Source organism: Microtus pennsylvanicus, chromosome X (genome assembly GCF_037038515.1).
Source record: "Microtus pennsylvanicus isolate mMicPen1 chromosome X, mMicPen1.hap1, whole genome shotgun sequence".
NCBI classification, from domain to species: domain Eukaryota; kingdom Metazoa; phylum Chordata; class Mammalia; order Rodentia; family Cricetidae; genus Microtus; species Microtus pennsylvanicus.
Genome location: NC_134601.1, coordinates 114,753,903 through 114,771,173, shown reverse-complemented (window position 1 = coordinate 114,771,173; position 17,271 = coordinate 114,753,903). Strand labels below are relative to the sequence as shown.

The window sequence follows — 17,271 nt, the reverse complement described above, 5'->3', positions numbered from 1 at the left end:
ACTTACTGGGTTGCTTCTCCTGGCTTGCTCAACCTGCTTTTTTATAGAACCCAGGACCACTAGCCCAGGGATGGCACTGCCAACAATGGGCTGGGTCCTCCCCCACCAAGCACTAATTAAGAAAATGCCTTACAGCTGGATCTTATGGAGGCATTTTCTCAATTGAGGCTCCTTTCTCTCTGATAACTCTAGCTTGTGTCAAGTTGACATAAAACTAACCAGATTTTTTTAAAGTCTTCCAGCTTTTGTTGTTTTGATTTCTCAAAAGCATTTGGAAATTTTTAATCAAAGAATTCATTAAAAGTTCATTTGATAATTTTAGAAAAGTAAAATTATGCAAACAAAGCTTGCAAACAGGAAAGCATTGAGTTTATTTCAGGGGAACTGAAATTAAATGATGAGAGTCCAAATGGTTTCTAAGATCTAATTTTGCAATTCTATAATTGAATGTTGGCATATTTTACTTTGAAGCATCTTTTGATGAAGCTCCTATTTTTAATTGGATAATTTTTTAGTTTGTATAAAAATAGAATGATTTTGAGAGGACTTACAATTTTGCAGCGTTACATTTTTACAAACCATTAGGAAGAATCAAAAGTAGAGACAATTTATTTTAAAATTTTTGTCACATTTAAAGTATTTGTTAAAGAAAGATACTCCTAATAGAAGCAAAATGTCACTACTTGAGAAACTATTTGAGCTTATATATCTATATATTTCAACAAAATATAACTTGAAGTATCCTGTAGGTATAGAATTTAGACCATATCAGCTAAAGGCAACTTTTTATCAATTAAGATTTGGCTTACCTATCCATCCATAGGTGGTTAGTTGTCATTCAACATGGGTGCCAAGATTTTTTGGAGAAGCACAGGACTGTCTATTTTTTAAAAAGTGCAGGGAAAACTAGATATCCTAGCACAAAACCATGAATTTATCTTCAATACATCACAGCATAGACAAAAAGTAACTCAAAATGAATTGAAGATCTAAATCTAAGAGCCAAAACTATAAACTCTGACAAAGAAACAGGTGAAAACATACATGACCTTGAACTGAGAATAAGTCTCTTAGATATGCTATTAAAAACACGAGTAGCTAAAGAATGAAATCAATGAATTAGACTTTGTGAAAATTGAAAACTTTAAAAAGTATTTATATGCGTGTGTATGAGTATAGGTATGCACATGTCATGGCACATGCATGGAGGACACAGGACAATGCCTGGGGATCAGTGCTCTCTTTCCACCATGTGGGCCCTAGGAGTCAAATTCAGGTTCTCAGTCTTGGTGGCAGGCACTTTTTAACTGCTAAGCCATCTCTCCGGCCTGAAAACAAACAAATTTTAAAAACGTTGTATATCAAAAGATGTTACCCAGGAAATGAAAAAATAGGGACCTAGCTCAGTTGGTAAAGTACTTGCAGGCATGAGGACCTGAGTTCCGTCTTCAGAATCCATATAAAAAGCCAGGTATGGTGAAGAACTTGTAATTCCAGTGCTGGGGAGAGAGAAATATGTAGATTTCTTTGGCTTTCTGGTCAGTCAGCATAGCCTACATTATGAGTTCCAGGCCAGTGAGACCGTGTCTTAAAAAATATGTTGGGTGGTACCTGAAAAACAGTACCCAAGGTTGTCTCTGGCTTCCACTTGCATGTGCGCATTTGTGTATCCATATCCACACACCTGCCACACCCCCCCCACACACACACTGACACAGTTGAATAGTCTATAGCTGATCTGTGTGGTGAAAGGCTAAACTTATCCCTTTGTCTCAAGAACAATGGAAATAGTGGGTGGCCATTAATGTAAGAACCCATACCTGGCCAAAGTATGAAGAATAAATGGTCTTGATATGGTTGGCCTTAAATGGACAGCTATATTTCCCCCTTCAAGGCTCACAGAGCATTATGAAAGAGGAAATGGAAAGAATGTAAGAGCCAGAGAATAGGGAGATATGTAACAAAAAGGCATCTTTTGGAAACAACATAACTGCTGCACTCCTGAATTTACTGTAGCTGTGGTTATCTGAATAACACTTGGACCAGATTAAGCTTCTCAGCATTTCATCATGGATGGGGGAGGGGACCTATGAGGTCCCATCCCTCCTGGAGGAACTATTGGTAGCTAATGGTTGTTGAGAGATTTGTGGACATTATTTTTCTTTAAAACTGCATCCTCTTTATTGTACATACCTTTCATTTCAGAACAAAATAAATAAATGAACAAAACATAATGCACAACACCCAGTCCTACTCTTTGGTGAAGGAGGGGAGACTTTTCTTCCTTAAGACACTAAGGGCAGGAGGGAAGAGATAACCTGCAGACATCAGCAGAGAGCTAGGTGGGTCAGAGTCAGCCAAGGCTGCTGGAGAGCCAAAGGGAGAAACATACAAAGGGCATAGGCTTCCCAGTGGGAAGTCTACTTCCATGTGAAATGACAGTATCCTCATTGTCAAGACCAGCTTCAACAAAAATACACTTACCAGAGTGGGGGCATAGGAATCAAAAATGTTAGTAAAGAATATGAAGACACAAGTAAAAATAATAAAACAGAAACATAGGATAGTATTGGGAGGGAATTCCAATGAACACTGAAATCCCCCGCGTTTAATTTTCCGTACACAGGTACACCAATACAAAAAGGGGAAGAAGACAAAAGACTTCTTTAACATGATACAAAGGACAACTGGAACACTCAATTGCTTCAAAACTTTGAGTCATCAAGTCATTAGCATTCTGTTGTTTAGGAAGTAAAGTCGCCCTAGACCAAGTATCCTGAAGGCAGCCACTGCCCAGGTTAAACCTCCTAATACAAAAAAAGGCGCAGAAGTATGCTTGCATATCCTAACTGTCAGGGTGGAGTGGATCTACCCGTGTGTGCCATCTTAATGTCAAAACAATCAAGTAACCAAATCCTGGGTCAGGAGGTGTAAGCCTGGTTGTTGCCAACAATTTTGAGCACCCCCAAACTCTCTTGACCTTCAGACAAGATGGAAATAGGCTCATATTTTTGGGCCTCCACATCGCGTCATGCAAAAGTGGTGGGATAAACTACGCTCAGCTCCTCTACTGTCAATTCATTTTCATCAGGGCCCAGGCCTACTATGATCATTCAGTAGATGTAGGCTTGGGATCCTCCAGAGAGAAGCCAGGGGAAAGTAAAGTGGCTTTAACCAGTAGCACTACTAGGTTTTCACAGCCTTGCCATTTTGTCTGCCTCTGTCTTTTGCTGTGGACTTTCACACTGGGGTGGTCAGGATGGATCTCTGTCTTTTGCTGTGGACTTTCACACTGGGGTGGTCAGGATGGATCTCTGTATGTTTGCTGCGGACTTTCACACTGAGGTGGTCAGGATGGATCTCTGTGTGTTTGCTGCGGACTTTCACACTGGGGTGGTCAGGATGGATCTCTGTGTGTTTTTTGACCATTATGTAGCCAGTTGTAGAGTTGTCTTGGAGTGCGTGGGCCTTCATGATCTGCTCTGTGATGACTGTTCTTCCGTAAGTGATTTTTATAATGTAGCATAGTGAAGAGACAAGCTTATTGGAGATTGTCACCTTTTCAACTTTCTTACCAAAGATCTTCATGAGATTTTATAGATTCTCAAAACTTCCCTTGTTCTACTCCATTTTCTTCTCCTTCTCGTCCTCTGGTAGTTACCTGCCCTCCTTGGTCAAAGATACTAGGCTTTCCCCCGTACAACTCCTTGACCTGCTGCATACAGCCCCTGTAAACAGGCTTAGTTATATAAACCACCTCACTGCTCCACTTCCTCATATGCTCCATGAAGGCAGAGTTGGCTATCCAGTCTTTGCTTTCAGTAGTAAGGTAGCAAATGGATTTCTGTGTCTCCTTCATGGGAGATACACGCTTTGATATGAAAGCCATCTCATATCCAGACTGAGAGGTGTGGTAGCCCAGTAGCTCAGAGAAGTATCATTGCCAGTTAGTGGAATCTTCATGGATTCGAAGCTTTAGGTTCTTAGAATGTACCTCACAGAATTTCTTGTATTTCTCTTTGTCTTCTGCCAGCTTAGTGATGAGCTCAAGGCCTTTCTTCCCACTGTTTTTGTAGATGATTTTCAAGGTTTTGTTCTGCTGGGGCATTTCTTGGGGGATGTTCATCCTTGGAGCCATGCATAGCACAGATAACGCTGAGATAGTTTGATATTAACTCACCATAGTTGTCCATAATGAACATATGATGGAACAAAGCTTGATGTTCTCAAAGAGGACAACAGAAACTTGCCAAGAGATGATGAACAGTGCCCTGAATTCCAGCTGACCTTCTACAAAGAAGTATTGGATGGTCAAATGGTTTTCCCAATCACTGGTGTAACTCTTATAGAATTCACTATATTCCTCTTCAGTGATACCATCAAGGGTTCTGGTCCAAATGGTCTTGGTCTGGCTCAATTATTCCTGACAAATGTATCTCTCCTTAGTTTTCTTTTTTCTTATTTGTGTCAGTATCATCCTTCTCATCTGACCTTCCAGCTCTGGTGCAGGAGAATTGTCTATATTCTGTCAATCATGTTATAAATAAACACTGTTTGGCCAGGCAGGAAATATAAGCAGGAAAACCAGACAGGAAGTAGAAATAATATAATGAGAACAGGAGAATTCTGAGAAGGAGGAAGTTGATTCCTCCCATTCCTGCCCAGACCACTGAAGCAGCAGGATGTGATCTGCCCCACTGAAAAAAGGTACTGAGCCACATGGCTAACATAGATCAGAAAAATGGGTTAATCAAGATGTGAGAGTTAGCCAGTGAGAGGCTAGAGGTTATAATTTATGGAGATCTATGTGTGATTTTCTTTGGGGCTAAACAGTTGTGGGGTACTGGGTGGGACAGAAAACCCCAACAACAAGCAGGCCTGGCCATTCATGTTACACAGCTCCAGTCTTGGCTTCTCCTCATCATTCTTATTGTCCTCTTCTTATTCTTCCTTTGCCTCATTATCGCTGATCTTCTTCTGTCCTTCCTTATCCAAATAGAGTGTTAGGATAGCCCACGAACTGTGAGTGCTTCTTAGCCACTCCCTTGACTCTCCTATAAGCATTCTGTCTGGTCTTTGGGATGAAGGATCACTTTTACATCCTTGCCAATAGGCTCACCATGACATGCCTCTACAGTGAAGGATCCATCAGCAGAAGACTCAATAGTGTTCATCATCATTGTACTTTGTGATCTCAACTTTCTCTGCCACCAGAGATGCAGAATGAAATCCAATACTGTCTTTTTTGTGAACTTGAAACAAGATAGGTTTATCTGAAAAGAAGAAAACACAATTGGAAAAAATCACTCCATAAGATTGGCTTGGATGCAGCCGGGTGGTGGTGACATATGCCTTTAATCCTGCACTCAGGAGGCAGAGTCATCCATATCTCTGTGAGTTGGAGGCCAGCTTATTCTACAGAGCGAGTTTTAGGACAGCCAAGGCTACACAGAGAAACTCTGTCTCAAAAAAAAAAAAGCCTGGAGGTATGCCTATGGACTCATTTTTCTTTTTTCTTTCTTTTTTTCTTCCTTTCTTTCCTCTTCCTTTCTTCCTCTTTCTTTTTTCTTTTTCTCTTTTTTCTTTCTTTCTTTCTTTCTTTCTTTCTTTCTTTCTTTCTTTCTTTCTTTCTTTCTTTCTTTCTTTCTTTCTTTCTTTCTTTCTTCTTTTTGAGAGAGTCTTTCTATGTAGTCCTGGCTGTCTGGAAGTCACTATGTAGACCAAGTTCAAGGCTGATCTTGAACTCATTGAGATCCCATTTGTCTCTGCCTCCCAAGTGCTGGGCTTAAAGGGCTGCACCACCACTTCCAGCCATATTTTTTGAGATAGGGTTTCTCTGTATAGCCCTGGCTGTCCTTGAACTCTCTATGTAAACAAAGGTGGCCTCAAACTCATAGGCATCCACCTGCTTCTGCCTCCAGAGTGCTGGAATTAAAGATGTGATCCACTCCTCTAGGACATTTTTAAAACTGGTGATTGACATGGGAGGGTCTAGCTCATTGCAGGTGGTGCTAACCTGGGCAGGAGGTCCTGGTCTGTGTCAAAAAGCAGACTGAGCAAGTCATAAGGAGCAAGCCAGTTAGCAGCATCATTCCATGGCATATGCATTAGTTCTTAAGGTTCCTACCTTAAGTTCCTGACCTGACTTTCTGAATGATGGACTATAAACTGTAAAATGAAATTAAGCATTTACTCCCCAAGTTGTTTTGGTCATGATGTTTTATCACAGCAGTAGAAATCCTAACTAAAACAAACATGAAACTGCTAAATCCTAGAGACATCTGCACCAGCTTGGAGAGCCTCCATGAAAGTTTTGTGCCAGACTGAGCAATGGTTTTCAAATTATCTATGAGGTCAGGTTTGATCATGCCAATACTTGTCTCCACCAAGGTCAGGGTGCATTTCTGAGAGTTGGGATGGTGTCAATTTTCAGCTTTTTACCCCTGTGCAACTTGGACAGATCTGTCAGGCTATCACAGCAGCAACTTTTATCCATGACATCAGAAGCATTAGAGATCAATTTCTGAAGGAACATTTCTTGTTAGAATAGAAAGCATTCATGGTGAGGGACTTATGTTGACCAAGTTCTGGCTGAAATTCAAAACTCCTCACCTTCTGGTTTTAAAATCTCAGCCATGGGTGTGGGGGGTAGGGGGTGGGGGTGGGGGAAGCATTGCATTAGTCCAGACCAGGGTGGGCCCAGACAGTCTCTGACTTGAATGTTAGCACCAAGGATGTTCAGGGTGAAAACTTGACATCATCTCCAACCCTCAAGAGAGTAGGGCAGTGCGTCATTTTTTCAGTGTCTCCAGTAAACTTCTACCCAGGCTTAGGCAAGAAAGCAATTAAGCTCGGTGGTTCATATGTAAAAAGAAAAAAAGAAACTACGAGGAGGACTATCTGACAAGGGGTCCAGCAGGAGATTAAATGTGTGTTTGTGGGGGAGTGGTAAGAGAGGGTAATAAAGATAAAAGGACTAAAATTCATTTTAAATATGCATGAAACTGTCAAATAATACAAATTAAAGCATATTTGTTCTGATCATTTCTAATTTGACATTGTATTGGGGATCCTAGCTCGTGGTAAAAGGCAAGGAAAAAAAAATAAAAAGACCAGAAATAGAAAAAGGGAGAAATAAAATTGTCTTTAAGAACAAATAAAAAGACCATCTATGTAGAAAATACAAAAGAGTCTATCAAAAAGCCACTAAAACGATTAAGTTAGTTTACCACAATTTCACAATACAAGGTCAAATATACACTAGAATGTTGTAGTGATGAACAATTGTGAATTGAAATAATATCATGGATAAATAACATCATTAAAAATCTATAAAATACTTACGCATAAATCTGACCAAGGACTTGAGGGAGTCTGCCGCCTGTGTCTATGGTCTTGCCTATGACATCCAGCCACATGGGACTTAGCCTTGGAATATGGTACCACAGGAACCAGTTCCTAGGCTCTGATAAATAGCTCTGCCACTCCTGGCTCATCATCAGGATATTCCTTTTATCTGACAATGCTTGCCTCTCAATACATGTCAGTGGTTGAAATTGGTAGCAGCGCTTATGGAATATTGTATAAGGTCCATGATTTGCACAGTGGCCACTTTATGGCCTTTGAGAGTCCCCAGTAGAGGAGGAGCTTGAGTGGGTTTTGAGGTAGTCTTACTGAGGACGCTGGAAACATTTGAGCATGCCTATGTTGTCTGGCTGAGGATGTCTATGCTACTTCCTGAACTGACCAAGAGACTAAGGTGACACTAGTGTTTGAGCATATAGACCAAGCCTAAGGACATATGTGGACAAGACGCCCCCATCAGATTTGCCAGATAAGACCTTAAAGATTCACATGTGACAGTTTCTAAGAGGCCTAGATTTCCTTTATGCAAATGGTATAATTCACCAAGATCTGAGGTCAGAGAAAAGTCTTGTGATGCAAGCTGGCTGATTTGGGCCTAGCTGGATTCTACGAGAAAGAGAGAGAGAGAGAGAGAGAGAGAGAGAGAGAGAGAGAGAGAGAGAGAGAGAGAGAGAGAGGGGGGGGGGGGGAGGGAGGGAGGGAGAGAGAGAACCTTCTATCTGTGGTTATTACATTCTAATACCATACTCCCAAAGCTCTGCAGTCCACATATATTCTGTCTGTGGATAAGTGGTATATTAGCTGTATCTTTGCAGAGATGTTTCTTCAAGACCCTCTGTTCTGTAGAAATTCTGAAGCTGACTTGTAGCACAAATAATAATAACCCAGAGACAGATATTGGGGTTCAAGCTGAAGATCAGAAATGCAAAGTGGCCCATCACTAGCTCTTACCTCAACCTCAGACCGAAATGGGCAATCCTGTTTCCATGAATCCTCAGAATGAGGCTGTTACCCTGAGCTCCTGTCTCCTCCTGTTTTATATTCCTCTTTAGTGCTGAAATTAAAAGTGTGCACCACTGCCACCTGGCCTCTATGGCTAACTAGTGTGACTGCTGGGATTAAAGGTGTATGCCACCACTGCCTGGCCTGTGTGTGTGACTAGTGTGACTAGTTTTGCACTCTGATCTTCAGGCGAGCTTTATTTATTAATTAAAACACAAATAAAATATCACTATACTGACTAGCTCTGCAAGATCTCATTTTTCTATTGATACAGGTCTCTCTCTACAGTCATGGATGTCCTGGAACATATTATGTAGATAAGACTAGCCAGAATTCTGGGATTAAAAGCATACACCAACATGCCCAGCCAAAATCTTTGATCTAAAAGGATTGCCTCCAGAAGGTAACTGCCTAGGGCCTGGAGCAGGCCCTGGACCAGTACAGTTAGTGGTGTTGAAGATAGAAGATAGAGGGGTTTTAAGAACAGTCAGCTGGGCTGCAAATGCTGACCTTCCTTCCTTCCTTCCTTCCTTCCTTCCTTCCTTCCTTCCTTCCTTCCTTCTTTCCTTCCTTCCTTCCTTCCTTTCATTTTTTTCTTTTCAGTCCAGGGTTTCTCTGTGTAGTTCTGACTGTCCTGGAACTTGCTCTGTAGACTAAACTGACCTTGAACTCAGACATCTGCCTGACAAGTGCTGGGATTAAAGGTGTCCACCAGCAAGGCCACTTGCAAATGCTGACCTTTAATCTACAGAAGTACACCTCTGCCTTTAAAGCCCTTTCCTGTGGTACTCTTTTTACTAAGGTATGTATGTATATATGTATGTATGTTTTGTCAGGAGGTTGTGCCATGCTATAAAAGTGAAGGTCCAAATGATAGAATTCATGTTATCACGCATTCCAGCAAGTCCCTTTACCCACTGTGGTGGTTTAATTAAGAATGGCCTCTATACCTTGAATACCTGGTTATAATGGAGTGAAACTGTTTGAAAGGATTTGAAAGGATTAGAAGGATTAGAAAGTGTAGCCTCGTTGAAGTAGGTGTGGCCTTGTTGGAAGAAGTGTGTCACTGGAGATGAGCTTTGAGGTTTCAAAAGCCCATGCTAGACCCAGTTCACTCATTTTCTGTTGACCAGGATTAAGTTCTTATCTATTTCTCTAGCACTATGCCTGCCTGCTGACTCACATTCCACCATGATGAAAATGTACTTTAGGCAAGTACATTTAAAATGAAACTTTAAGCAAGCCTCCAATTAAATGCTTTCCTTCATAAGAGTTTCCTTCATAGTGCCTCTTCACAGCAATAGAACAGTATATAAAACACCCACTGGTCTACGGCCATACCACCCTGAATGTGCCCGATCTCGTCTGATCTCGGAAGCTAAGCAGGGTCGGGCCTGGTTAGTACTTGGATGGGAGATCGCCTGGGAATACCGGGTGCTGTAGGCTTTAAAAAAAAAGCACCCACTGACTCATCTCTCAAGCCCTATATGGCGGACATAAGGAAGAAGATGGTCCAGATGGAGTGGCTGTTTTCCCTGTTTTCAAGGGACACTTGAAAGGAGAGAACCCCATTGAGGAAGTAATTCCTACATTCCTCTCAAGATATGGGGACTCTTTCAACTATTTATATAAAATTTGGTGGTGGATTGTCAACTTTCATTTTTATTTGTTTTATTTTTAGCCTCAGAACAGTTCAATATTTTGATTAAAAGGCAGAAATTCCAGAGGCATCTCCAAGCTGTAGGCTCATTTTTGGTACTTTCACTGAGAAAATTAATGGTAAATGATTTTTACCCTTTAGACCAGTGTCCTAATGCTGCCACACTTTAATACAGTTCCTCATGTTGTGATGACTCCCAACCATAAAATTATTTTCATTGCTACTTAATAACTGTAATTTTGTTATTGTTATGAAAAGTAATGTAAATATCTGTGTTTTTCAATGGTATTAGATGACCCCTGTGAAAGGGGCCTTTGACCCCCAAAGGGGTTATAACCCATGGGTTGACAATGGATGCTCTAGACAATGACCTCAAGGCCATGGCAGGTCTTTCATCCTAGTATTTCTCTAGATAGACAATGAGAAAGACAGATTCCCTTGACCTTTTTGTAGGGATGTGTTGTGGTTTAAAAGAAAATGTGCCCCATAGGCTCAGAGGGAGTGGCACTACTCGAAAGGATTAGGAAGAACTTGTGGCCTTGTTCAAGTGGGTGTGGCCTTGTCAGAGGAAGTATGTCATTGGGGGTGGGCTTTGGGGTTTCAGAAGCCCAAGCCAGGATCAGTGGTTCTCTCTATTCCTACTGCCTATGGATCTGGATGTATGACTCAGCTTCTTTTCCAGCACCATGTCTGCCTGCATCCCTCCTTACTGCCCACCATGCTGATAATGGATTAAACCTCTGAATATTGACTAACACAGGATGCTTCATTTGAGTTACACAAGCATTTGTCTATGCCTCTGCCTGACCCTGCACTTTTAGTTTTGTCAAAGTATAACATATCCCTTCTTTTTAAAGTTCAACTTGAGTTCTACTTTTATTGAAATACTTTTTTCACATAACATATTTTGATCATATTTTCCCCCTCCCTAACTCCTTACAGATCTCCCCCACCTCCCTTTCCATACAACTTTATATTCTTTCTCTCTTTCAAAACAAACTAGAAACAAACCCCTAAAGAACGAAAGAATAGAAAAATATCTCACAAAAACACAATAATGAAAACCAAAACAAACACACAAAAGAAGAAAGAAATGAAGAAACAACAAACAAATAAAAGCCAAAAAAAAAGCAAAATGAAATGAAAAAAAATCCACAAAGAGAACTATGTTCATTTTGTGCTGGTTAACTATTCCTGAGCATGGACGCTTCCTGTGGTATGACTGATATACCCAGTTATCTCCATTGGAGAAAACTGATTTCCCCTTTGCCAGTGGATATCAGTTGCAGAGAGTATTTTAAACCTTAAATGTCAGTTCCTCTTTTAGAATCTTATATTCTTGCTCTTTTATTTCTTTTTACCCTGTTAGCAGAGGTGTGGGTGCGTCAGCCCCCAAGTTTTAGCATAGGAGAGCTGTCACCACTGCTCATCTGTCATGTGGTGGCCTGGGCAGGGGAGAGATGCCCCCCGTCAACACTTGAGGCAGTGGGAGAGTCGGCCCTGGAGACTGGCCCCTACACCATGCCTGGGCAGCACAGTGGAGCTGACCCTGAAGGTGTAGGTGGGGGAAATCTTACCAGGAGGAAGGAAAGTAGGAGAACTGGCCCCACCCATTATTCATTGTTGTAAGGGATAAACTCACCAAGACAGTGCAGGAGTGCTCACCCTGGTGGTGAGGGCAGTGGAAAGCTGCAGGCTGACCAACTCTGCAGCTACTCAGGCCTAGGATCAGGGTTATGTGTTGGCCCAGTCCAACATCGACCCCATCTGTGATCAATCGGCTGGAGCATGTTAATGGACTGACTCTGCAGACCCAAAACTGTAGGATTTCCACAACACCGGGCAACAGCAGGATAACCAAGAGGAGCTCCAGTGAAGGCCCAACCTTGATAGCGTAGCAGAAACCAGAGGCCTCAGACCAGACCAATGGATAAAAGGGTTTACTGAATGGCTCACTGTATCACACTACAGTTTCCATGACAAGATCAATTTTTCCTTCTCTCATTTTTTTTCTTTTAAATTTTATTTTATTTTATTTTTTGGGGGAGGTTGTCAGAGCAAAAGGTGGATACAAAGGGATGGGAAATGAATGGAATGGAGATGCATGATCTGAAAGTCCCAAAGAATAAATATAAGAGAAAAAAAATCTGACCAAATAGCTGCAAGATTTTAATGTTTAAAGTAAAACACATTGCTGAAAGATCAAACAAAACATCCAAATAGAGAAATATTCTTATGAATATAAATACAAATATGCATATAACTATTACTATGACAGTGCTCTCTGAGTTAATCTATAGGTTTAATACAATCTCAATCAAAATCCCTGCTAGAACTTTGGGTTTGCAAGTTGCATCTTAACTTTGTATTCCTATGCAAAACTATAATATCAGCTTTATTGTTAGTTGAAAGAACACTGGAAAACATTTATTTTTAGTGTGTGCCAGGTATTGCTTCATGTACTTTGACTGTTTTGATAAATCTAATCCTCTTAACATGTTTCCCCCAGTTTATGGATATGCAAACAAAAGCGCAAAGTGTGAATAATTTGTCTGAGCTCATCCGATTTTGAGTCAGAGGGTTTGCCATTGAAACCAAGCAAATGGAATCCAGAGTTGTACTTTTGAGTTATTTGTAATGAATGAATAGTTTTGTATCCATTACCATTTGGTGCAAACAACCACAAGATCTCAGTGGCAATGATCCTTTAGTATGCATATGTCTGCAATCTGGGCAGAGTGGCTGTGCTGGGCTCAGTGGAACTGCTCTAATTGTAGGCCGAGTTCAGATTTGCTTCATGTTTATTCTCCTTGAATGACAGGATTAGCCATGACCTATTCTCCTCATGGTAGTAATAGAAGCAAGAAAGACACCTCTGGTGAAACTAAGGCCCACATCAACCTGTCTGTTATTTTCCGCTCTAATTATTCAAATCAAAAGGAAGTAAGTAGAAAAGTGAAGGTTTAGCTGGGTGTGGTGGCCTATGCATAATTCTAGCACTTGGATGGCTGGTGTAGGAGATTTGCAGGTCAACTAAGGCTACTTAGTAACTTCCAAGCCAACCTGGGCTACACAGCTACTACCTCAATTAAAAACAAACAAACAAACAAACAAACAAAACCATTACAATCGATCAACAAACATAAAACCCTGCAACTTTCTTTTCAGATCAAGGAAGCCCCTCTCTGGTGTTCTCATACTGGGGAAGCGACAGTAGAGCCAAGCAGGTGCTCCTGTAGGCAGGTTGCATTGGAGAGGGCAAGAGCAAGAGGAGTTCCATTTCTGTTCAGTTCTGTGATATACATAATACCTGACAGAATAACAGGGGAGATCAAACTTTGATCTGGATTTGTTCAGGATCTTACGGAGAGGGGCCGTGGCAGAAAGCATCCCTTAGGGGTGGAGAAATATTAGAAGAAATATCAGGACCAAAGAGAGGAATCCTTTGTCCCCTTTAGGGTGTAAGGGCCAGGTTCTGTGCTTTTTGGCATCCTAACATAGTATTGTTGCCAAGCTGTGTTCAAGAATTATTTGTAGTCAAACCATAAAAGAAATGATTACGTTTTTACTATTGAAGAATCTCTATTTTTTTCTCATTTAAATCTCATTACCTAAGGTTCTGGTTGGCTCAGTAGCAAACACATGTTTGCCTTCTGACAAGTATTTGGGCCATTTGGTCCGGTTGCTTTGAGTTACTCCAACGTAGTCCAGCAAAAACTTGTTTTGCTGGGGCTTATCACTGATTGCAAAACCAAGCCTGACTAAGGAAACTGACAAATTCTGCTTAGGACTTGTGTACTCTCATGGGCAAGTGTGTGTGTGTGTGTGTGTTTCCATGTGCGCTTTGAGCAGAGATTCCACATGAAGAAGAAAGGAACAATCCAGCTGGATTGTTCTGGCAGAACTTCTTCACATAATCCTCTTGGAACTTTCTGCAATGCTTCTTCCCCTTTCCATTTCTATAGAGCTACAAAATTTACTGAGTTTCCCCAGATGTGACCTGAACTCATCACTGAGATAATTTCTGACTGTTCATTCTGGGATGACAGAGTATAGGAAGGGAAGTATATGGACATGTACCCTTATATAAACCTGGTATTGTTGGAAGGAAGAAAGCTAAAGTCATCAGACATGTTACAATGTACACATTGGGCTTTTAGGCGCTGCTCTGGGTCAGAGGCAGTAGCACTGATCATTTCTTAGCAGTGAAAACCATTTAATGCAGTGCTAGTCATAATAACAATAAATGGAAACAAACTATATATATATATGACTAGATATAGAAAGTGTGTTACATACAAAGCATAGAACATTATTCATCCATTAAAAGATTAAAAATCCTGTCATTTGTGACAATATTGGTGAGATTGGAGATTATTGTTGTAGTGATACAATCAAGTCATAAGAAAACAAATACCATATTATTATACACATATATGAAGTCTAAAAAGAAAAATCTAATTGTGCAGGTCTCTAGAATAGAATAATCATTGCCAGAGAAGAGGGGAATAGGAGAGGATATGATAAAAATGCTTGATTAATGGCAATTTTGTCATTAAAAATCCATCCATGTTAAGTTGTCAGCTGATGTTGTTATAGTGTGGGTGTTATTTAGGTGAACATATTGTTAAGCTTTGATGGGTGCCACTATATGATATATATATATATATATATATATATATATATATATATATATATATATGAAAACATTATCTTGTAGCAGATGTCCTGGTTCTCTGACAATCTTTCTACCCTCTCTTGCATGATATTCTTTGAGCTTTAGGGGTTGTGTTATAGATGTTATCAACTGGGGATGGATACTCCATGCTCAGCATTTCTCTGCATTTTGACCAGCTGTGTATTTCTGTAGTGGTCTCCATTTGCTACAACAAGGTAAAGAGCCACAGGCAATTAATGGCTACTAAGAGAGGAAGAATCAGTCTTCTCCATGGACGAGCTCCCTGACAGGCTGTCCACTCTCAAGTAGTCAGCCCTAAACATATACATATGAGCAACACTAAATGGAATTAGCAAGAATTATAAAACATAGGGATGTCCTGGAAGCTTTGAGACACATAGAAATCACTGACAAATTTGGTTTGGATTCCAAGAAAGATGCTAAAGGATGTTATTCTTAGAGTGATCAGGTCAGCTACATGTGTTATAAGGTCAAAAAAAGGTCTCTTCATTGGGGTTTCTAATGCTGTGAAGAGACATCATGACCACAGCAACTCTTATAAAAGAAAACATTTAATTGGGGTTGATTTACAGTTTCAGAGGTTTAGCTCATTATCTTCCTGGTGGCATGCAGGCAGACTTGGTGCTGGAGAAGGAGGCGAAAGTTCTACATCTTGATTGACAGACAGCAGAAGCAACTGTGCTACACTGGGCATAGCTTGAGTGCAGGAGATCTCAAAGCCCACCCACTCAGTGACATACTTCCTCCAATGAGGCTATACCTACTCCAACAAAGCCACACCTCCTAATAGTGCCACTCCTTATTGGGGACATTTTGTGTCAAACCACCACATAAGGGAAGTATAAAAATACAGAAGATGACTCTTTTTTTTGTATGGTGCCCACTAGGTGGTCATGTCAAGATGAAGCTGAATATCTCTTTCCTAGACACCAGCTGTCAGAAATTCATTAAAGTACACAATGAAGGCAAGCTTTGCACTTTCTGTGAGAAGCGCATGGTCACAGAAGTAGCTGCTGATGCTCTGGGTGAAGAATGGAAGGGTTATGTGTTCTAAATCTGTGGTAGGAACAACAAATGATTTTTTTCATGAACCAAGGTATCTTGACCCAGAGCAAAGTGCATCTACTTTTGAGTAAGGAGCATTCTTGTGGCTCAAGGAGACCTGGAGAGGAGAAGCACAAGTTTGTTCATGGACGCATTGTGGATGACAATCTGGGCATTTTCAACTCTGTCACTGTAAAAAAGGAGAGAATGATATTCCTGGCCTGGCAGACTCTATTGTGCCTCAGCAGTTGAGATCTAAAAGAGGAAATAATGTCCACCAATATGTTATCAGAAAGCCCTTAAACAATGAAGGTAAGAAGCCCACCCAAGATTCAGCATCTTGTTACTCCACATGTCCTGCAATGTAAACACCTATGTATTGATCGAAAGAAACAACATACCAGGAAAAACAAGGAGAAAACTGTAGACGATGCTAAAATTTTAGCCAAGAGAATGAAGGAAATTAAAGAAAAATGCCAGGGACAGATTGCCAAAAGATGTAAGCTGTCCTCACTGAGAGCTTTTACTTATAAATCTGAGTCTAATAAAAAATAAAAGCCTTTAAGAGTAACAAATAAATGATTCAGTATTGAAAAAAATGCAAGATGATTTTTTCTCTATGTAAGTAAAATCTAAGAGTAGACAGCAAAATGCTGGTATAATAACTTAAAATAAAGAAGATTCATATTCTTTTGTGTTTCTCACGCCATCCTCCTTTGTCTTTATGGTCCAAAATGGTGGCTAGAGTTCCAACAATCACTTCTAGATTCATGGAATGAAATAAAAATGGACAAGGGGAAAAGGCCACTATTTTATCTTTTAAGAAGGTGTTCTAGAGGCTTCCATATAGGTATATTTATATATCATTGTCGTGATACATTTTTGTAATCCAGCAAATAAAGTTTGCCTGAAGATCAGAGTGCAGAGCTAAGCTACTAGATAATCATAGAAGTCAGTGGTGGCACACATCTTTAATCCTAGCACTCAGGAGGCAGAGGCAAACAGATCTCTGTGAGTTCTAGGTCACCCTGAGCTGCACTAGATTAATCTAGTCTCAAAGGGAAACAGAGCCAGGTGGTGGTGGCTTACACATTTAATCCTAGCACCAGTGATCCCATGCCTTTAATCCCAGCACTAGGGAGGTGGAGACAGGAGCGATATGGCTGAGCAGAGAGGAATATAAATTGGAAGGAGACAATAGCTCAGTAAGTACAGTCTGAAGATGTATTCTGAAGCAGTCAGTTAGAGGACACAGCCTGAAGAGGCAGTCTGAGAACAGGATCACCATTTTGGGCTGAGGATTTGGTAGAGGTCAAAGGTCTCTCTAGTAGCTGACCGCTCTGCTTCTCTGAACTCTCAGCTTTCGCCCCTATATCTTACTCTGGTTTTTATTATTAAGAACAATTAGAATTCATGTTACATATCATCGGTTAAAACATATGTTAAACATAGAATAGTGCCAACACTGTAAAATGTAGTCTTATGGGTGGCTGTGTGTTTA

At 40.6% G+C, this 17,271-nt stretch overlaps 1 non-coding gene and 1 pseudogene across 1 annotated transcript; one reads left to right on the top strand and one right to left on the bottom strand.

Moving 5' to 3' along the window:
- Positions 1–3,029: 3,029 nt before the first annotated feature.
- The window catches only part of LOC142840503 (heat shock protein HSP 90-beta-like), a 77,722-nt pseudogene continuing 63,480 nt past the window's right edge, over positions 3,030–17,271 (bottom strand).
- LOC142841838 (5S ribosomal RNA) lies at positions 9,695–9,813 on the top strand. The gene has a single exon (XR_012909105.1). It is a non-coding gene; the product is annotated as a 5S ribosomal RNA (ribosomal RNA).